At 40.3% G+C, this 23,778-nt stretch overlaps 1 long non-coding RNA gene across 2 annotated transcripts in view; it reads left to right on the top strand.

Annotated features, from left to right (window-relative positions):
* The window catches only part of LOC119512710, a 231,868-nt gene that overhangs the window by 50,991 nt on the left and 157,099 nt on the right, over positions 1-23,778 (top strand). For both annotated transcript variants that reach the window (XR_005212444.1, XR_005212445.1), the window contains exon 4: positions 19,331-19,384. This is a non-coding gene — a long non-coding RNA (uncharacterized LOC119512710). The remainder of the gene's footprint in view (positions 1-19,330; positions 19,385-23,778) is intronic.

The following is a 23,778-nucleotide window of genomic DNA, read 5'->3' as shown; positions in this document are numbered from 1 at the left end:
CCTAGTTCTGCCTATAGACCAGAGGGTAATGAGGAATTAACTCTCTCCTGGTTGAATCACTGATCTTTAGCTAGTGAGCACCTCCGGCAAATTCAGAAGATTTGAATGATTTGGGTGTTTCGCAGCCAGCCACAGCTGGTTGATAGGACTCTCACCTGCTACATCCCTGCTAATGGGCCATCCTGGTTGATCTTCAACAACCAGGATTCCAAACCATCATTTGCTTAAGTGGCATCCAGAGCTAGCATTAGGTCCAGTTGTGAATGAGACAAAGTGTGTCTTCCCCAAACTTGCCATTTTGCTCTCCTTTTATTCCATACCCATCTGCCTTTGTGCCCTTCAAAATCTCCCACTCTGAAAACAAAACAAGTTCTCAGTTTCAGAGCTTCATGGAGCTCAGGGATAAGCCTAGCTTGTCCAGTACTTTACACAATTGTTCTACGGAGATGCCTTTCCTGGGTCACAATTCTACCTTGTGCTCTAAGCAGAGCAGTGCCTCCTTTCTTATATGCTTTTATAGATTGAGTGTTTATGAAGAGTTAAAAGTTGACTTGTGGAAAGAAATCTGTTAGAATGGTTGAAGTCTCCACTCACTCTCCCTAACATTTGAAGCCCACCCATTCTAAAGCAACACCCTCATTTTACTGATGAGCAAAATGACTTCAAAGATGGTTATGGTTCTTGACCAAGCTAGTTTGGTGGCACAGCCAGATTAGAACCCAGATCTTCTGAATCATCTCCTGTGCCTTTTATTTTATACCTCGATAGCATAAGTCATCAGAAGGAGAGTTTGTGTGACCGTATGTGCATGGAGGCCTCAAAATCCTCCCAGAGACCAAAATTGCAAAATGTAGGATGGTCTCTTGCTCCACCCACAAGTAGTGCCATCCCTAGTGCTTCCTTTACCTTTCTGGGACAGGAATCACAAGGATTTGCCGTGCTGGCTAAAGACCCTGATGTTCTCCATGAGAACTGTACATCAGAAGTGGCTTCTGTCTGCAGTGATTGTTATGCATCATGGGGAAATCCAGGGCACGTGTTTACCTCTAACAGATTGGTGTGTTCCTCAGTCTCATCAAAAGCCTCATACTCTTGGTTCCTCCTTGAGGCATGAAGTTCTCCAGAAGACTTCAAAGCTGCTCCACCATATCAGATTGCACTGAGTCTGTGCAAAGCTTCTCTGAGATTTCCACCAAAATTTCCACCATCAGTATCTCATTTGGATTCCCTTCTTTATTGATTCTGCATGGATTCTCATTCCCTTAGTGATACTTCCATGAAACTACTTATTGCCACTCGAGTAGTAGTGCTAACAAGATTGGCTGATTTCTACCTATGGGGGTGGGGGTGCAGAATGTGTCAGTTTACCTTGTAGAAAGGCATGCTGCTTGCTTGAGAGATGGAAGTCTTCCTTTGAGGTTTCTTTGCTGTAATTCTTAAAGTTAATTGTACAAATAATGATCTTACCGTATATTCACATAAGGCCTTAATTTATAAAGTATTATAAGACACATTATTTTGTTGGATTCTCAAAACAAAGCTGCCAAGTAACTGAGGCAGGTGGGGTCAGGAAGCTAGGCTGGAATGACTTTTTAGGATGGGAACCCATGTTTTCTGACTTCCCAGCACCAAGCTCCCCATGCTTAGGAAGCAGTCACATTCTAGAGCACCTGGGAAGAGGGACACTTGCCAGCAGTTACATGAAGTCTGTGGTTGTTGAACTACTCCAAGTGTCTAGCAGGAGACAGTAGAATTAAAGTCTACTTTCTATCTTTCACATCACCGTTATCTAGCATTGCTCCCCACAGTCCTTGTCTTTCGTCACTCAAGTGACAATCTCTCCCACCCCTGACTTCAATCCTACCTTCCTTATTCTCCGGATATCCCATCTTATTAATTCTTGATTTTGGAGTGGAGGGATAGTGGATCCCTTGAGAAATGATGCTTATGTGTGAATTTTGCCTGCTAACATCATTCATTCATTGAAAAATACTTAATCAGTTTGTTCTGTGTGCCAAGCACTGTGTAGTGTGGTAGAAATACAATGTTGAACAAAGAACAACAGTTCTGCCTTCATGGAGTTTATAGTCCTGGGGAATGGGAGGGACAGATAATCTGTTACTCAAGATTTTTCTTGCAAACAATAGACTCTAAAATTTGCTAACTAAAGCAGAAAAGGACATTAGTGTTGTTCACAGAATAAATGGGAAGCTTAAAAGCCAAATTCAGAAATGGGCAGAATCTAAAGGAGGCTAGACAGCAGGGTAACACAGTCAAGGTTTTGCTGCAGGAACATCTGGCTAGGACATGCCACTGTCATGGGATCTCCTGGACATTCAGTGCCATTGTAGCCACATTCTCACGGCTGTTGCCCTGAGTGATTTCTTACCCATACCATGTCTTTGTTTTATTTACTCAAGATTTGAAATCTTGAGTAGAAATGCTAGATTGTCTGAGCCTACACTCCAGCTGCTAGCAGTGCAGAGAAGGGTTTATGGACTCTTCATCTTCTTCCAACAGCACACCCCAGTTCCCTCCTCCAGCATCATTTTGCTTTGCAATTGTGTAGGATCATGTGAATCATGATAGAATTTAAAATAGCATACTAAGTGCAGTGGAAAGCCACTGAAGTGCTTTAAGGTAGAAAGTGGTATGAGTCTGTTCACATTCTGAAAAGAGATTTTCAGTGGCATTAGAAGAGGTCTAGAACAAAGGAGGAGAGGTTTATTTGGTACAAAATTTATATTTTCTGCAGCACACTATCTAATTTAACCTGCCTGGTCAGTTTATTTAAACAGCATAATTACACAGAACCTAGAATAGGAAATGAGATCTTGTTATTCTGTACAGACAAATGTAATACCCCAGTGCATCCCAGAATATTTTGGGCAGAAAATAAAAAGTATTTGCAAAGTCTCCTTGAGGGACTGGGGAAAAATGTGCAACTATTAAACTTCCCTACCTGGGAAATTCCTGCTATTCTTTTAAGCAGTAGGAGCTTCCAATTTAATAGGAGAAGCCCTTGATCTAGAGGCTTCCCGTATGAAACTTCTCTATCCAGTGGCAAAGCTAAGCCTTCTTGTAACTGTGCCAAAGAGTCATCCCTAGAGAACCTCTTTTGTTGCTCAGATGAGGCCTGTATCTCTAAGCCAACTCTGCAGGTAAACTCACTGCCCTCCCCCCTGCATGGAACATGACTCCCAGGGGTGTAAGTCTCCCTGGCAACATGGGACATGACTCCAGGGATGAGTCTTGGCCCTGGAATCATAGGACTGAGAAAGCCTTCTTGACCAAAAGGGGGAAAAGAAATGGAGTAAAATAGGTTTTGTGGCTAAGAGATTTCAAATAGAGTTGAGAGATCATTCTGAATTATGAATTATGTAGATATTCCTTTAAGTTTCTAGTATATTAGAATAGCTAGAAGGAAATACCTGAATCTGTTGAACTGAAAGCCAGTAGACTTGATTCTTGATGATGACTGTATCACTATATGGCTTTTATCGTGTGACCATGTGATTATAAAAACCTTATGACTGACACTCCCTAGATCTAGTTATGGGCAGATGAGTAATAAAATAAAGACAAAAAATATATAAATAATAGGGGGGAGATAAGGGGTATGGAATGTTTTGGGTGGTTTTTTATTGTTTTTATTTTATTTTTATTTTTGGAGCAATGAAAATGTTTTAAAATTAATTGTGCTGATGAATGCACAACTATATGATGATACTGTGTGCCATTGATTGTTTACTTTGCTTGGATTATATGATATGTGAGTGTATCTCAAAATTACATTTATAAAAAAAAAGTCTAGAACAGCAACATGACAGCAGCGTGCTTCCTGCAAAAATGTCACACTAATTTTAAGTTATTTATATTTGAATTTTAATTTTTAAATTAAAGTAATATAGTGTGTGCATATTTTATTAATTTAGGGGAAGTAATACTAGATAACTGTAACAAACTCCAACTCAGTGGCTCAGATGCTGTTGACTAGTAAGTGGTCTCCAATATGGTTTTTCAAGAATCCAGGGTCCTTTCATCTAGTGGATCCACCATCCCTCCTGGACTGCTGCAACACTGGTGTATGGCCAGGAATCTGGGAGAGTAGAGGATCTTGTAAATTTTTGTGGGCCAGGCCTACAAAGTCTTCCATCACTTCCTCTCATATTCCATACCCTAGAACTTAGTCACATGGCCATCCAACTGCAGAGGAGGCTGGTCAATACAGTTTGTGTGTCCAGGAAGAAGATGGAACACATTTCAGTGAACACATAACAGCCTGTGGCATGCAAATAGTTTAAAGAGTTATAGGAACGGAAGGCTTATGACAACAACAAAAGAATTTAACTCCTTCATCCTCACTCCTCATGCTCCTTCCCAGCCAGCCACCTAAAACTGTTTTTGAGAATGTGTGGCAGCAAGCATGACCTTACACTTAGCTACATGCAGACGTACACATTGTGAGGCAGGAGCAATCACTAGATTTCAGATTGTTCGAGTAGTTCCACGTGAACGATTCAAGATTCAGTGAGGTGTGTAGCCAGCCACTTGTGTGGAAGCATGACAGGATCCCCATCACCCTAGAGCAGGGTTTCCCACTATTCACATTTTGGACTGGATAATTCTTTGTGGCGGCTAGCTGTCCTGTGCATTTAGGATGTTTAGCAGCATCCCTGACCTCTTTCACTAGATGCCAGTAGTACTCCTTACCCAACTTGTAACAACAAAGTGCCTCCACACATGGCATATACACCCCAGGGGCAAAAGCACCCCTGGTTAGGAACAGCTGCCAGGGAGTTTGGACCTGGGGGACCTGGAGAGGGGAGAGCAGAACTTGTTACTGTGAGTCTCAAATGATGGCAACGCTGACTTTTAGGTGAGAATTTCCCCACAGCTCAAGAAAGACGAGATGTGGAGAAAGAGTATTCATGGGGTACTTTTGTGTGAAAGATGGTATTAGGTGCTTTACACCATCATCTCATTTAAAGATCAAGGGCTGGCTTTCTCTGTGACTCCCACCAACACTATGCTCCAGGTCTCACTCCTGTCACCACTTATCAGTCAGAGCCGTGGCAACATTTCACCAAAAATTAGAGGACTGAGGAAACTGGGAGTCAGCCTGATTTATCTACTGTAGTCCAAACCATTTGTTCCCCCCTGAAGTGAAGCCCCCTGGTGGATAAGGATTTACTCTGCATCTCTGATTCAGCTGCCCTGTGGAGACAGAGACATTAAAGAAGAATTAAGAATGAAGACAAGTCTATTGATCTCCCCACCAATTTCTTCCAACCGATATCTCTTAATCACAGAACAAATTGGAGTCCTGGTAAACTACTTTAATGAGCATCCATTCTATTTCTCAGTTCACGTGATTGGAAGGGAAGCTGTCTTCCTGCCTCTCTACCTGGCTCCTCTTTATTTGTGATTCATTCTCTCATACCACATCTATATTTCATTTTATGTATACATGCATGTATATATATATTTTACATTTTTATCTGTGTGCTGCTTTTGCACTGGAGATTTATTATTGTAGATCATCATGAGGCTCTTGAATATTTTGCAAGACAATGAGCCTCTAGAATTTCAGTATCTGAGGAACTAATTTTGTGTGGCAAAAGAGAAAAAAAAGGAAGGAAAAAGGAAACAGTAACTATACATCTGGTTACTAGACAGTATTATTAGGATGGCATAACTTCTTCCTGTCTGAGTGAATTCGGTGGATTGTATTATACAGTACCTGTTTAAAATGTGTAGCCAAATCAGAGCCATTCTTTAAATTAAAAATAAACCCCACAGCTTTCCCAGTGCTGCGTGTGTGCCTGGTATGCACGACTCTGCTGAGGTGAAGTGGACTCTTCTCCCAAGAGGGTGGGAAGATAGGAGAGCTCTTAGTGCACAAGCATAAATCCCCCCCCCACCTTCCAAATGATATTTTATAAAATTGTAAAAGAAATTGACACCCTAAAGTGCCTGGGTAATGCCATGTCATAAACTTTGCACTGTAAATTGGAGAGCAGGATAGGCTTGTGTTCCGAGTAGCAGGCTACATACCTGGAAACTGGGTCCATGTTCCCAGGCTTGTTTCTGGCTTTGTGTCACCCAGGGGAAATCAGTACTTTTGTCAGGGCCTGGATTGCCCATTTCTAAACTGCAGATATAACTTTCATTCCCTCCCTTTCTCTGTTCCCAGCTGTACCTTGAGTTATTGGTGTTCAGAAAAGAGATGAGCCTATGTTTATGAAACACATTGAAACCCTGAGTAAAATAATCTTATGCATGCCTAAGTTGTTATTAACTGTATTGTTATCCTTATTGTTACAATGTACTTGCTATTGCATATTTGCAAATTACATACAGTAATTACCTGAGTACATACAGTAATTCAAGTACCATCACTAGTACTTGACATTAGTATTTCACAGCAACTAGCAGGGCAATACATAGTGCTGGGATGCTTTCCCTTGACAGTTGTTGATTATTTTTAGGGTGCCCAGGATTTGTTAGACACTGTAATTTAGAGAAGTTTAAACCATTTGTGCCAGTGGCTTCATTAACTCTGACATCTTCTCTCTGGCTATAACTCTGTGCTATAAAAGGTTCCCAGGAGATTAAAGTTCCAAGAACGTGTGAGTGCATCTCCAGTTCTTCCATTGTACAGTTGAAGGAACTGAGGTCTAGAAAGATCAAGTGACTTTCCTAAAGCCAAATTGTTAATTAAGGTGTCAAAACTGGTACCCAAGTCTTTGAATTTTCTATTTAATATACTTTCCATTGCCTGTACTACTTCACAAAGGCAGAAAAGGAAAAAAGGGGGTTAGAGAAACAAGTTGTTTGGCTTGGTTATGAGATTCCTCAAGAGGGAGACAGAGTCTGAGTTTGTTAGGGATTTAGACACAGTCCCCAAATGGTATCCTAAAAAAGTAATTGGGGTTGACAAGAAAGATGGAGCCCACGGGTTAGAGATATTGCTGGCGTGCTTAGAAGATGATGGATGGATGACTTTCCTAGAGAGTCAGGTCATCATCATCTAGCAGCCATTAGTGTGAAGTTGTGGAGTTGCATCCAAGTAGGTGGGCTCCTTTTTCTACCTCCTTTACACTTGGGGTGTAAATGTAGTCTATCGATTCTGGACATTTAGGTGATGCTTTCTTTAGAAGATCCACCAAAAGTTGACTGTTGATGATGGTAGTAGGGCTTATTTGTGGGGTTCCCTGTGGAGGAGTGTGGCAGCCACATCAGCTCCCATGAAGCGGTGATTCCTTGTTACTGCGTGGAGACACTTCCGGTTGGCAGAAATTCTCCAGGTGGTCCGTGGGCTGGTCTTTCATCAGATTAATGTTTTCTTCATAATTACAGGATTGTTTCTGGCATGAATTAATAATTTGCTTTTGCTATTTAATACAACTTAGACCATCCTGGTTTGATTTCTCACCAAGGACAGTGTTTTTTGCCCATTTATTCTGGTAGGGCAGTCTTTTCTCCCCCTAAGATGTCATCAGAGACCACTTCTGTGTCAGTAGGCTGAGATTTAACAAGCAAGACTGATTTTTTTGGTAGAGAGATCCGTGTTATTCCTTTAAAGGAGAGGAGTAATTATATAGCCTGGCACTGAAGTGTGGTATAGTAGTGATAATACTACTCTAGAAGTCAAAGGACCGGGAAAATCAGCCCGACTTACCTACTGAGTAGCTTGGTAATATAACAACTCACTTAACCTTTCAGAGCCTCCCCTTTCTCTTCTGTAAAATGACAGAATTTGATTAAATCAATAAATGCCCCCCTTTAGTCATAAAATTATAGAAATCTAAGTGAATTGAAATTTGATGGCACACTTTAGAGGAAACTTTCTGGGTTATGGTACTTCTAGAAGACATGATTGCAATTCTTCTGAAACACATAAATTACAGCAAATCACCCAAGAGCCAGAACCCTGAAGAATGGAAGCTTCCAAGGTGCGAGAGGATAGCTTTATTTTTATTCTTATCCAAACTGCCCTTTTCCCTCATTCACCAATATCTTCAACTATAGATATTGGGTAATTACATACCAAATCATTGGCCACCATAGGCTATATCAGTGTTTCCTGCCTCATGGTGTGGAATGGTGTGCCATCTAAATTCCTTCCTGTGGGCTCAGGAAGCAGGTGGAGGAACACAAAGGCTAAAGGGAAGGCACAGAGGAAAGTGGAGGCACAGGTGAAAGTGGAGGCACAGGCTTGGGGAAGTGGGTGGTGGTAAAATCTCATTTAAAAGTCATCTACCTGGTGTGACCTGAAATAATAAAACTAACTCCCATTGTGGCTAATGGGATCCATCTTTATTTTGTCATAGTCTCATTCCACATAAATAAAAAGACACACTGCAACACAACGGACCAGCTCTTTGATATGCCACAGACCTGACAAACATGGTATTTGCCCCTCATGAATTGTGGACACATAGTGTAATTTTTAATTGTGACACTGAACTCCTTTGAGAAGCCTGCTCCTTGTTGCCCAGTGCAACCCCGGGAAGGCTCCATTGTGTGCGTGCCGCCAGCCCTGAGGTTTGAGGAATTAAAGCAGTTTAGGGAGTAGATGTCGAGAAACCTCTCTTGTTTCTGCAGAGCCATCTTAATCATGCCTGCCTCTTTTCTTCGAGATGATTTACATAGCAGTGTGACATTTCATCATTAAAGAAGCAGGTCCCAATCTTCTGTGTCTTTTTCTTGGCTTGTCTGGCAAGCAGTTCTCTTTTGCAAGCTATGAAATCCTTAAGGAGGACTTCCTGGCAAGGGAAAAATCCTCAGTCATCCAACAGTCTCTCACTTTTCTATTTTAAATCTTGGCCATGCACATATGGTTGGGCATGTGTGTCTAAAAATTTCTTCCACATTGACTAACTCGAGCTCTTTAATAGATCGTGCTGGCCGTGGGCCTCAGCAGCAAATCCTGTGATGCTCATCTCCCTCCCTGGGGAGGCAGGAGACGGCCTCACGCATTTGCCTTTGTGCTTTCCTTGTAATCTCTCTCTTTTGCCCTGTTAAAGCATGGAAGTTAGAAGTGGCTTCTTTGCTCATTTTCTTGCAGTTAACATTGTCCCTGCTTTCCTACTTCCAGCAGAAAAGTGAGATCTCTGAATGTCTTGGTTAATGTCCCAGCAACTGCACCTTCCCTAGAGTTTTGCTAAGGGATATTCTCACACATTTCCTAAGGACATTCCCAAGCTTGAGGACATTTCTACCCTTCACTCTTTAATGCCTGATGATGTGTATGTGTGTGTGTGTGTGTGCTTATGCATGTGTGTTTGCACATGTATGTGTGTGTGTGAGAATTTACTGTGTCTCAACCTCAACTTCCTCCCAAAAGTTGGAATGCCTTATCTCCCAACAGTCCCGGGCACTGGCCTGGATCATATTAGTTCTTCAGAAAAGATGGTTGACATGAATTTGAAGACAAAGTCAGGTTCTGGCAGCTCTATTCCTCCTTCCAGTTTGCAGGGAATGGGGCCAAAGGGACACAGGAAAAGGCAGAGGCATGCACCCTCCGCTGACCCCGAGCTGTGCCTCCTCCAGGCATGAAGCCCAAACCCCCGTGGTTTTCTCAGCAATTTAGCAACTCAGGAAAGCTGGCTAAATGATACCCTAAGATCCAAAAGAATGACTGCCCTGGCAGAAGGTGAACAGTTTGGTCTTCCAGAGACTCAGAGGAGACCATTCCTAAGAAGACAAAGAGCAATAATAACGAGAACAGCAACAAGAATAATAATAACAATAGCATGGGGCTTGCAGAGTGGAGTCGGGAGATTAGCACCAAGTGGCTCAGAAGCTTGCAGAATTATCCCCCGCCCCCACCCCTCATGAATTACAAGATCGCCACATTCTGTGCCTGGACTGTTTGGCAGTGTCTTAAAGCCTGGCGCTGCTGTGAGAGCCATGATATTATCCTCCTGCTGGGGTGGCCCCAGAAATTTCATTTTTCTGTTCCATGTTAAATATGTCCCCTGAAGTTTATCGCAAACAGCATGAAGGAATAAAACTCCACGTGGCTGGCATTCGGTAGAGCTCCCACCCCACTGAAGTGACAAGCCCTTAAGTAAAAAAAGTCAGAAGGGTGTGTGATAGATGGGAATATTGGGCTTACCTTCTTGGAGGGGTGCCTTGGCAGCACACATGGCTTCAAACTTTATAGAAAAATAATGGTTCTTCAGGAAGAGCAAGTTGTCATTTTTGGACTCCAGACAAAGGCAAGAGTAAACATGCATTAAAATGGAACCTCTATTTTTAACTTACCTTTCTCTTTCTAGAAATCGCATCACAATCAGATGACATATAATACTGCTGCATACTTGTTAAGGAAGTAGCAACCTCCTAGCATAATTTGTAAAATCATTGCTTTCCCTCCTGCTAGTCAGAAGTAAAATGTAAAACCAACATTTTATTTTGATTCTAAGAGCTCAGCTTTGTTAGAAATTGTCTATTGCAACTTCATGATGCATCTGACTACCCTCATTTTGTTATAATCTCTGGGATGAAGAAATTTAAGTGATATGGCTCCCTTTCTCCCTTTATTTCTCATTAAGTTTCCTCACCCTTTGGGAAGCTTTTTCTTCATTTTGCATCTTTTGATTTGCTTTTTGTTTAGTGCTTTCTGAATCTAGACATACCACCTAAGAGCATCAGTACCTGGAACTTCAGGAGCACAGGGCAGTGCAGAGAGGTGACACACAAATCTGGTTTGCTTTCAGAAGTGTAAGCACAATTGCAGAGAGGGCTTTGGGAGTTGCTGCCTGTAGTGTTTCTTCTAAGGCTGAGATAAAGGAGCATGCAGAGAGTGAGTCAAGTCTCAGGCTTCCTCAAGGTGCTCTTTGGGGTCCGTTCATTATGAAAGACCAGAGAACTGAATAGAAGATGTGAGCCCTGCTATAGAATCACTGTGAGGTATTTCAAATCCTTCCATGTTAATAGTTAATCCACACAGAACCCTCATTCCATGCCAGACACAGATAGCATGCATTATCTTCTTTACTCCCCATGATAATGCCATGAAGTAGAAACTGTTATCTAATCCCTATTTTGCCAGTGAGGAAACTGAGGCCGCGGTTGGCTACGTGGATTGACCAGGTTGCAGAGCAGAGCCAGGCTGTCTGATGCCAGAGGTCAACCTCAGCTGCTGTCATGCCCCACACCCATCGTGCTGATGGGAAGGAGCCTGTGAGTAAAATGTTAGCTGATAAAATGTACTTCCTTTGACTACTAAGGAAACAAGGTCATCTTTCCAGGGGTAGTGCGTGCGACCTGATTTTTATTTTTCCTTGTCTGTGTTGCTCCTCATTGCTTGCTTCCAAAGTCCACCTTGGGGCCAGTAGCTCTTTGTCTAGAGGTACAAGGGTACAGTTGTTGGGCTTAGAAAAGTTCTCTCTGTAAAATAAACACACCCACACTGGGACTGAATGCATAACGTTGGCTTCATTAGTACTACCTACTACCTAACACGTACAGTATACTGATACAGCAAAGATAGAATAAATACAATGTTGAGATTTGGGGGCTTTTATTTTATGGAAATTAAAAAGCCCTCCAAACTTTACAGAAATTGACTAATATTCATTCTTCAAATAACTATTTATTGTTCCTAACTGTGCATAAGAACATGTTAGATGAGGCGTGGAATCTGGTGATATATTTATAAGGGTCCCTTCTTGGAGAGATCAGAGACTGATTGGGAGAGATGATGATGGAGAACAAGGGCCCACAAAGCAAAACAAAAATTGAGTCACAAGAAAGTAAATGTAGCAACATAAAACTGGATAGCCTAGACATAGATTTCTCCGAGTTCAAAAGGGAGGGAAAGAGGGAAGGAGGAACTAATATTTATTATGAAACTACCCAGTTCCAGATATTTTGCTGTATATTTTTCATGTAACCATCACAACAGCTTTAAAAGGCAAATATGATTATTTCCTTATTCTACAGATGAGGAAGACAACTGAGGTTAGGTTATTTATCAACACGGTTCACTTTAGTGTTTAGTGGTAGCTTTTGGTTTTGACACCAGGTCCTAGGCTAGAGTGGTTGAGGAAGGCTTCATGGAGGAGGTGGGCTTGAGCTGATCAAGACAGAGAGCACTTGGGCAGGGAGAAAGCAGAGTCATTCCTGGCAGGAATCAGCATGAATAAAGTGACAGAGGAAAGACTGCACACACATTCAAAGAAGCCTTAATGATAGAAGATTTATTTAGGGAAAGAGATGAAGATAATGTCAGAAGGAGGTATGAACCTAGATTTGTATCAATAAGAACTAATTATGGCAAATGAAACCACAGCACATACACAGAAAATCACCAATCCTTCAATCATATTAGGTCTATACTGCAGCACCAAAAATATTTCAGCTTTACATTAGATTTATTAAAATTCTATTTCATATCAAGATTTAGAGATTACATCAAGAAATCAGCTCCACTCCTCCCTGTTATCAATAAACATTTTTTGAATTGCACTTTGGTGTAAGTGCTCTTTGTAAATCCCAAAGTTTGCCTTATCATTTTACTATCCTGCTCATCACTTTCTTTATCTGAATGTAGTTAAGTAAAGAAATCACTGTGGATCCAGTTACATGGGGTGCATTCTGCTGGGCTTTCCAAGGAGAGTAAAAATGGAGAGTAGTAACTACACAGTCTTCTCTCTGGGACATCCATAACTTTCTAAAAATCCCCTTTGCCTGTCTTTATAATGTCACATTCTAAAATATTCAGGTTGCTTTTGTTGTTCCCTCCATAAAAAATTAATGATCATGAAAGTATTATCATGCTTATTTTAAGGCAACTATTTCTACATTTTAATTAAAAGTTGTAATTCACCGTCTTTGACCAAGTTATCTTAAATCTTCATCTTATTGGTAATGGGTATTGGGCTAGATTCAGAGAGAAATACAAGTGTTACTTAATGCAAACAGTAAAATTCTTGGCATTTCTAGAGATATAGCTCTGTTCATTTCATGTGCTATGCTAACCCTGCCTTTTTAATTAGAAATATCCTCCTGCTTATGCAAGAATACTGGGAAAGGGGCATTGTCTTATTCATTAAGTATTCCACGAGAATCTTAAGTGGACAAAACCAGGCATAATATGATGACTGTTGTGTTATTAAAGCACTTTAATAAGGTTACTCCCTCAGTACAGTAAGCTTCTCAAATACCCATTTCTTTTTCAAGAGGTGTGCTGCATGGAGCAAAATGTAGGATGCTCCCCTGGGTATGCCTGAAGCCACTTTTTGCCACTTTTTGCAGGTACCTTTTGGATCTCCAAGGGTGCACTACCAGGGCTAGTTCCACTTCCTTTTTAGTCTCCTGTTCCCTCCCAAACAAAAAACCATGTTGGTTGAGATTTCAATCTGTAACTGTTTCCACTAAAGCAAAATTTTTAATGGTACTAAAGGTGTCTTTCAAGAAAGAAAATGGAAGGGTGGGAGGAAGGGAGAGAGGAAGGAAAGCAGAGAAAAGGAGGGAGAGAGGAAGGGAAGAATAAAGGAAGGAGGCAGGGGAGATTAAGGAAAAATGGCCCACCCAACTGCAGCAGAGCGAGGACTTATCTATATGCATTACTTTGATTTCAAATTATTTTTAGCATGGCTTTTATTGTACTCATTGTTACATACATAAATCTTTAAAGTAATACGTTTTGTAAGAAATGGTCATAAAAATTTACAGCCAGTAACTTTTCCCCTGTCCCTTACAATGATATTCTACTAAAACCATTAAATGGTTCTCATTAATGCCCTTTAAATGATTGTGTAATGACCCACAATCGCTTGTAAGTGAACAACCATTAAAGAATTACCAGTTCTTAGCATGCTTTTAAGTACAGCTTAAATACATGGGAGGTAACATATAATATATTAGAAAAAGTATTAAATTTGAAATAGTAAAAATATGATCATCACGAAAGAATGAGTAGGTGTGCAGCTCTACCCTGCAATGACCGTGGTTCCTACTGAACACATGATTACAGTAAATTTTACTGCATTTGTGCTTTTCCTGTGTTGAATCCTTCCCTTTTTTTCTGGGATTAATAATAATAATAATAAAACCCTGCCACAACAGAAGTGAAAGCACATATAAAAGCAAATAGGGAAAATAATTAAACCCATGTATAACGGACAGCAACCTTTCTAAACAAAAAGTGAACAATCCATCCCCCAGCTATTTTCTACATGAGAGCAAATATTCATGTTTTCTGTGACCATACAGATTTATGGCACTTCAAAATGTCCCAAGTCGTGGGAATATATCCCAAATAATTATGTATTTAGAAATAAATAATAACAGTTTGTGAAGGTGTGGGGTCAGATTAATCCCTGCTGCTCCTGGCCTTTTTTGTACAATGTTGCCTACCCAGGTAGAGTAAGGTGTGTGGTTGACCCTAAACTAAAACTGTCAAGCAAAGACTTTAGTGGCATTCATTTTTGAGGGTCTTTCACTCCTGACAGACCTTGCTTGTCCTCAGATATCGTTTATGGTGATGAGACAATAGAACCAGGGCCTGGGAACCTTACACTAGGTAGAGCAGGGCACAGGGTCAGCACCATGCCAAACTACACAAAGGACAGGAGGAAAGCACTTGCACGTGCCTACTTTGAAGCAGGGCATGCGTGGTGTTGGCAATGGGCCCAGAAGGCACAGCCGCCCATTCTTCTGGGTGATTTTAGAAACTCAAGGTCAAGTCAGAACCCCAGTTGCTGACTTCTTTGGCCTCCCAGGGATGGTAACACTATACGTTTTGCTCTCTAACAAACTCTGCTTATCCCCACATGGGTAACCATTTTTTTCTTCATTGCCTCCTTATGGTAATGAGCCAGTGGCAGGGAAGAGAGCCCAGTTTTCACAGAGAGTGAAACTAAGCTCACAAAGATGATCAGATTTGCTTCTCCTTGTCACACAAGTCTCAATTTAGCTCTCAGTTCGTGTGGGGACCCCTCTACCCCACCCGACTGTATTCTCATATGCTGATCAAATGCTGTGATATAAGATCTGCGAGGGCAGGAACCACATCCATCTTGTTCATGGCTAGATCCCTTGTTCCTAACACAGGGTTCAGATATGCTGGGTCCTTAAATAAATATCAGGTTATGAAACTTACCTAGAAAGGTTGCCAATAAGTTCAGTTGGCCAATCTAAGTTGGCTAATTCTAAATAGATATCTATTCAAAATCAAAACAGAGGTGGAAATCTATGAAATTGTAATTAGAAAGTAGAAATCGTCCTTTTTCCCTATTGGTCCTCTCTTGATCTCCAGCCTCTTGGAGCAACTGTGCTTTCCTTACTGTCATCTCTAACATCCCTCCTCTTCCATCCTTCTCCTTTTCCATCCTTCTCCCCTGCCCCAAATCCCCATTTCCCACTAAAAACTTTTTCAGAAGTTGTTCCCCTTTACACCAGTCCACTGATGTCTTTGCATTTTTAAACCTTTCCATATCATGAAAACTAGAGAGGTTTTCTACCCTCTTCCTGTGGTTCTGGGCATTGGCAGGCCTGCTGGGGAACACCTTCCCAGGACTTCCCTGAACCCTGACAGAGAGGTGGGAGTAAGCGGGATAAAGGGAGAGGACTTGGATGAACTTGAAGATTGGCTTGGTAATGAGCATTTCCTTCAACTGATTTGAAAGATAAATCAAGCAACGAAACCAAGATTTTTTAAAAAGCACAAAAATAAACCCTTTATTCTCCCAATATTTCATGGCTATGTGTACCTGGCATTCTCCCTTGAAGTCAGAGAACTTGCCCATCTCTGACTGTGGTGAACATCCAAAACTCTGTGTGCCTCTTTCCTGCATGCCTGGCAATAGCTGCCACACTGTGTGTTATTTAAGAAGTCCCCTTCCACTCCATGCTCTGCAGATGAGAGGAGCATATGGCCTTGAATGTTAAAAATATTCATGAGTCATGTTGCCCGGTACTGAAGTACAGCCACCTCAGAGGCAATTTTCCAACAGCTCATATTGGTTTACAACATGGAATGAAGACCAGATGAAGTTCCAGGAGGTATTCAGAGGAGACAGAATGCACTAACACAAGTTAGAATTTGGTCAGTATGTTGGGTTGATGTCCCTTCTGGAAAGAGACATGGAGTGTTTGTAGAATATCAAAGTGATGAATCCCACTCAATGGTCCTGTTTTTAGACCCAGTGTTCTGCTAAGATCTTCTGTAGAAAGAACCTGAGTGGGGTTAGTTAGATATAAGGTAATTCCATTCATGATCATTCCCAGCAACCTTCCGCTTCCCTCTGTGGCCACTGAGAACTTGCCTTGCCTCATGGCCTTTGCTTGGTCCAGAATCCTGTATGCTCGATCATCCATGCTCCTAGCGGAAGATTCTTCCCGGTGAAATCGTGTCAAAGAAATTAGTGATGGCTTTTAGGGAACTTCTACAAAAGTTCAGATTATAAATGTTTTATTATTGGTTTGGTGGTGGTTTTTCTTTCGCATTTCTGAAAGTTTCTACAGAAGTGGTCATGAATGTGTTGGGCTTCCTGGGAACATCTTATGTGATTTGCCAAACTCTAGCAGTAAGAAAGCAGTGCTGAAACTGGGAGGAGGCATAAAGCAGCTTGGCTCTCAGGTGGTTTAAGAGTAGACAGGCAGAATGACGATAACCGTTTCATGATTTAGAATACAATGTGCTATTTGCCCTTTATCCCTTCTTTCCATTGTAAATGAATCATTAGAGGCCTCTCTCTGAAGCCCTTTTTTCTCACTGTATATCCTGTTTCAACCTGCCCTATGCGGGCGACTGCACCTGACTGTAATTTGGGGAACACAAATTGCAGTGGTTCTGTACTTTGTGACTCCTCTAAATTAATGTCACTCCTGTCTTCTGGCATAATTCAATTCAGAAGAGCTGCAATGTATCATTAATGCATTAAAAAATGTTGTGTTTTGAAGCTGAATACCTGGAATTATTTGGGATCCTGACAGTCCAAATCAGACTTTTTTACAGTGCTTGGGAGCCCCAAGGAAGCAATCCTTGTTTAAGCATCTGTGTTATCAGAGCAGCCAGAGTACTTCAAAGGTCTGTGCTGGACGTTCAAATTAGGCATCTTGCCAAACAGAAATTGAAACATATATATGCACTACACTATTTGCCTTACAGAAATTAATTTTCACCAGCAGCACTTTGGATTATTTAATATTTATCTTTAGCTGCAGGAAAATGAATCTATTATTTTCTAAGTCGATTTTGTTATTTTACCTGAGCATTTCAGTCAGTTTTTCCAGTAAGAGGCATTATGGCCTCTCCTATGCCCTGCTATCACCTTCTTTTTTTTTTTTTTTTTTTTTTAATTTTTTTTATTCCTTAAGTATTTGGAAGCAAGGGGAGGTTCATCTTCTATCGCTTCATTTTCCTGATTGGTTTCCTGGGGAGAAATGATCAGATCCTTTCAGTGATCTGAGCACATTTTAAGGTCCAGGATCATATCAACTAAATGGACTCAGTGGTGGTAATAGATGTCGAAGAAACAGCACTGGATCAAAAATATGGAAACCTAAGTTCTAAAGTCCCCTTCCACTTTCATAACCAGGGATGGATTCCTTAACTTTGCCAGAGCCCCTGTACTTAAATTGTTTAGAGTCCGTTGCCCTACAGAGCCTGCTCCCCTAGTGATTTCTTCAATTCTGAAATGCCACCAAGTTCCCACAGCATCTCCTTCTGTTGTGAAGATTCCAAAGGACTGTGTGCAATGTTGATTGTTTGCACCCGTGAAATTAAAGCACCAAGAAAGGACCGTGTCACTGTGTTGAATAACAAAATGACTGATAGAGTATCAGAGAGACTTGAGTGTATAAAAAGCCATGGTATTGCAAAGTGGCTTGTAGATGGGAACTGTTAAGTATCAATGGAGCATTGCTGGGCCTGCACTGTCAGCAGACTTTCCTGTGACCACAGCTCTGAGAGAGATGCTAAAATGTCATTTCATGGACCACATTATGTGCTGCTTACAATGAATATTCTGGCCATGGTTTATTACATTTTTGATAAATTGTAACTTCTTGGACCCAAATTTGGTTAGCTTATCTCTAGTGCCATTTAAATATCTTTAAAGACTGAATTTGCCCCAAAGATTTAATCATCATTCAACAGCGGTCTGTAACCATGTGGTACTAATTTAAATTACTGTAGCAATGGACAAGTCTCTATCCAGAAATTAATAAATGCAATTTATAAGGAATGTTAAGTAACAACTAACAATTTAATGCTTTGTAAGTTTCAGCCAAACGGATTAAATAATTAAAACAGATTTCTAGGGATAGGAGAAGAGATTTTGCCATAAAAGAGATAAACAGTTTGGGAATTGTATGCATTCTTTTAGACATTTAAGATAATTAAATCCAAAACTTATGCTAAAATAACACTAAAGGTCTGGTTTAAATCAGTAGTGGGAATTGCCCAGTTAAAAGCTGCTCACCGTCCTCCATGTCTGCCCCTTAGTTTTAAACAAGGCTTATGGGTCAGTTAATAGACCATGCTGTTGGTGGGGCAATATTGGTCTCAAGTGCAAATAAATGTATTCAAGGGAATGTCCTTCCTGCCGTGATGTTTCTAGGCTTTTGCTAAGCTAAAGTGGATGTTTAGAATGTTCTCGGAGCTATTGTTCAAACGTAAAATTTCCTTGGACATGATTTTCAAATTCTTATTTGTTTAAAAAAGAAAAGAAATTTGGAGATCATAGCTGTTTGGCTTAATGTGTAATAAGTGTAATAGGTTCATTTATGGGCTCATTCTAATTCCTTTTTATAACAAATTGTTGAGTGCTTACGTATGTCCAAATACAGGTACATCTTTGTGAACCAAAATTAATAAGGCATGGAGCACTCTATTTTCTGATGAATAATGATTTTGGTGGCAAAAGCCGATGTTAGCCTCTTTGATACGGGTGATCATGGGTTACAAGAAGACCTATTCCTTTTAAGGATTTTTTTCTTTTTTGGCAATTTCCATTAAAGTCTCAAAAAATGTCCATCAATTATCCTTTACATTGTATCTGCAGCCTACAAACACCAGTGGAAAAAGATCATCTAACCACTTATGTCAGAGCCTTCCCACTTAACTGTGCAAAAGCTAGGCGTTGGTTTCTATAGGATAGGGTAGAAATGTGGAAAATCCCTTTAAAACTATCTTATAGAGGATTCAGGTGAACACTAGCAGGTTGAAGTTTCACTGAACTGGCCGGTTGGTTTGGAGTCAAATGGATGCAAATTGAATGAATGTTCTACAGTCCAATAGATTTGGAATTATTTTCTCCCAAATTGAACTTATCATACTTTCCTCAAAATTTGCTTCTTCTTACAGGGTACAACCATCCTGGTTTGCTGGAACTGAGGAGTTTCACTTACATAAAAGAATGTAAGTCTTTTAGGACTAAACTGGAAGAGTACCAGCCAAACCGGGATGAACTGGTCACCTTACATTTTAACTTCTTCTCTTGCCTTCTGTTTCCTGATTAATCATACTTTCATCTGTCCAATAATTCTGGATTTTTCCCTTTCTTTTACCACATTCAAATTTTCACTGAACTCCATCAAGTATTTTATTCCTCCCTCTTCTTTAGCCTCCCTGTTATTGCCTTCACTAAAGTAATATTATTTTTTAAAAGCCCTGATTATTGAAGCAACTGAATATTCCCTCTATTTGAAATGCCCTGCCCAGACCATTTTGCACCTGGCAAGGAACTAATTATTTTTCAAGACCCTGTTACAGCATCATAATCCTTTATGAAATCTTTTCCTGCCCCACAATAAGATTGACCACGGCTAATTTTGTGCTAGGCTATGGAGTCAGGAAATATTTAAATTGAAGAGGAGGAAAACCTTCATAAATTCTATATAGGTGAGCTATCATTCCTATTATTAATATCATCATCATTATTATTAAATGGCCTTAACTAGAGAAATGAAAAACTTTTGACTTTGTACACTCATCATGCACCTATAAGCAAGTATTACAGTTATTTCTTTAGATGTTAGTCTTTTTCTCTAGATGATATTCTGGTTTAGTGGAGGGAATCTGTTTTGCTAATATTCATTTCTAGATTTTTCTGATAGGTCAAACACAAAGCAGGACACAAACGTGAGTGGCGTGAATGAAGACCCTGCCTCCCTGCATCATGGCAACTTTACTGAGACAGGAGGGCCACGTGTTTGATCAATCTCCTTGTTGAGGCACTATCACCTTCTGAGACTTGCAATAGTTATTTACTGTTCATCATTTTACTGTTATATCATCTATTTTTTGATGGAGTAATTTTCCAAAGTGAATTTTATGTCTACATATTAAAGAACTGCTGTCTTATATCCCTTTTTTCTGATGCTGCATGAGTTTTGATTCAAATATGGCAAACACTGTTGACTACATACTCAACATACATCTCTCTGCCCCACCTTTATCCTTCCAAACAGAAAAGTGTTGGTTCCACAGTCTACACTCCTCTTCAGGACCATGAAGTTCTGAACATGTGGCTTCTCTTTCCAAGGGGATGGTTCTTGATTGGTCTAAGGCAATGATGGTGGCCTCATTCCCCAAAGGACACATAACCATAGCTTGAGGCATGTGCTTATGACACAGTTTTGGCTAATGAGGTACAAGGCAAGTCTGGGCTTTTGGAAAGGTTTCCTCTCCCAAGAAAGATACCCAGAAAGAAATGTTTTCTCATTCTCTGGATGCTATTCTATCTTATCAATATGTGACACCTGAAACTACTGCAGCCACTTTGTGATGCTGAGGAGGACAGGCCTTTGAATAAAGCCAACAACGAGGCCAGCATAGAAGAAAGACTGAAGGAACCCAATTTTTGATGTCATTATATAGTTTCTGGTCTTACCTCAGCTAGGGCCTTCTGTCTCCTTCTTCTGAATTTCTAATTATGTTACATGGGGCTGAAAGTCTTATAACTGTTATAGACAAGTTTAGTACTGTGATGTGAGACTGGGTCAGAGCCATTTATTCAATACACACCATATGATACTCCAAAGGTAAGGATAAAAATGTCTAGAGTACTCTGGAATACAGGCAGATGTCAACAAGTCCACCTGAAACAAATTCAAATTCTACCATTTATTCAAGAAACATGTTGAATGAATGATTGTACCAATTTCTTATGAGAAGCACAGATTCTAAACAGTTGCAACCTTTCTCTTTGTGAGCTAATGGGCTATTTACTGAGCTGGAGCAGTTATCTAAATCACCATATGATAAAGAAGGAAGTAATGGATATTATAATAGCATTTGTGGAGGCCTTACTATGCATCAGGCACTGTTCTAAGTCCATCCCAAGGACTTTTTTGCATAAATTATGTTTTTCTTTCTCATGTGTTTTCTTTGCAGACCACTTCTCAACCTAAAAAGTACTTATATACAAGTATACTTATATGTCGCTCTCATTCTGAAACAGAGGGAGAAAAAAAAATAAAACCTCTATTATCTTTCCTGCATTTGCTTTCCTCTCAAAATGTCACCTTGTTTCCCTTTGCTTTCACGAAGTTTTTGGAAAAAAAAATAAATAATGACATGGTCATGTATGAGCATTTGATACCTCACATCACGTCCTTTCTTTGATCCTATGCACTTACTTTCTTTCCCTTCATTTTTCTGAAACTGCCCTGAGAAAGGTCACCATTGACCATGATATTGACAATTCAGTGACTATATCCCTGCTAACTGATTTTTCCATATCCATTAATTAGCAACATCATCTAGCCAGTTACCCCAAGACAGGAATTCCAGGCCCATATTTGATTCTTACCTCCTACCTCTTCTTCTCCTTCCTTTGTTAAGTCTATCTCCAAAATTTCCACTGCATAAATTTCTCCCAAGAGAATTTCAACTTGCCCTGCTTTACTTTATCTCCCATCATCTCTCCTCTGGAATACTGTTAAAACCTCTTAGCTCAGTCTCAGTGCAGCCTATTCCCTATATTGGTGTCAGAGCAACTTTCTCATACATCACTCTTTTCCTCATGCTCTGCAATTAAAATACCTCAACAGCATCTCTTTCCTACATAATATCATGTAATCTCCTCAGCTTGGCCTTATAGGTCTTCACAATCCCAGAAATGTTCTACCTCCCCAGCGCCACCTCCCCTGCTCCTTCTCCACGCTGTCTCTTCTGACTACTCCTGAAGTAAGCTGTGCCCTGGGCATCCGTACTTTCAGAGCTCTGTGGCTTTGCCTATTCTGCTCCCTCTGTGTGGAATACCCTCCCCACCTTGTCCAGGTAATGAACTTCTGCTACCCGTGAGATACATTGCAAATGTTTCCTGCTTTCTTAACAATCTTTTTTGGGGCACGTGTAAACATATCTCCCTTACCAAAGCTAGTGTGTTATTTTGTTGCATGTGTTGGTCTGTGTGCCTGACTCCTTCTCTAAAAAGTGAGCTTTCTAAAACAAGGAACTTAGTATAATTCATCTCGATATCCCTGCTGCAGTGTCTAGTACTTAATAAATGTTTGTTAAATTAATTGGCTATTGTGTTAATGTGACTGTTGTGTGATAGGAGCTCTGAGGGAGAGAGAGCAATTGGGAGGGGAGTTTTATTTATTCATTCAGTAAATATGTATAGAATACTTACTCTGAGCTAGACACTGAACAAAACTAAACAAACAAACAAATATCTGCACTTATGGGGCTTATATTCTATTCTAGTAGAAGACGACAGATGCAGTTTTTGTTGTTGTTTTTTTTTTTAAGTACCAGTGCCATGAATGAGTGAAAAGATTGGCATGAAAGACCTAGGGAATGGGGGCCCAGTGATAAAATAGGCAGACCATGAACCACCCAAAGGCATTGACTTTAAACCCACATTAAAACAACATCAGTAACAGGAGCTATACCTTACCAGGTCTAGATTTGGCCTGGCTATGTGTTATGGCCCTAGTTATAGTGGCATCTTCATTCCAGGAAGTTGTTACAGTAGGAAGTAGGAGGGAGCAATAGAACTTTGAATCCTGGTAGAATCTCCTTCGTGGTCTTCTGTCTGCTTGTTGACAACACCTCCCTTTGCCTTAACCCCTCTATCCTACACTTGAATGTTTATAATGTTTTCTCAGCAGCTGCAAAGTTTTCCAGAGAAAATCATCTGCTTCTATTCCTTAGAGAGAACAGTTTGTGCTTGACATTGAAGACCCAGCAGCAAGAACTCAAAGGAGGCAGAAAGGAACGTGGGCTCTCTCATATCAGATTCATTATTTTTGGTTTTTAAAAACTATCTTCTCCAATTGTTCCATTTAGGTGATGGGAGAGCAGAGGAGTATGCCTTTAATATGTGTGGGTAAGACTGGATGGCAGAAAAATAAAATGATATTTAAAAGCTGACAAGGCATTTAAAGATCATTCTTGATTAACCCCCTCATTTTACAAACAAGGAAATTAAAGCTCAGGAATTAGTATTGACTTCCCCAAAGTTGTGCAGTTGAATATATTAAAATAGACTCAATAGTTGACTGTCTATTTCTCTTCCATGTTAGTAGCCAAGAGCCCCAAACAACAGAAATGGATAGAGAGCTTCTGATCAGCTAATTGTAGATGTTTTTTTTCTAGCTTGCTTTTGACTGATATAACTAGCTCTTCATGAGGAGGAGCACTGTAACAGAGGTAGGTGGAGATGAATTTTGGTTGATACAAAGATGTGAGGATGATACATGAAATGCATTTAACTCCAACCTGAAAAAAATTAAGCAAGAGCCTTAGAGGTGTAATTTCTGATAGTGTGTGGGAGAACACTCTTATTTATCCATTCATTCATT

Source organism: Choloepus didactylus, chromosome 17 (assembly GCF_015220235.1).
Source record: "Choloepus didactylus isolate mChoDid1 chromosome 17, mChoDid1.pri, whole genome shotgun sequence".
Classification (NCBI taxonomy): domain Eukaryota; kingdom Metazoa; phylum Chordata; class Mammalia; order Pilosa; family Megalonychidae; genus Choloepus; species Choloepus didactylus.
The sequence above is the reverse complement of the archived record's forward strand: the minus strand, read 5'-3'. Positions and strand labels throughout refer to the sequence as shown.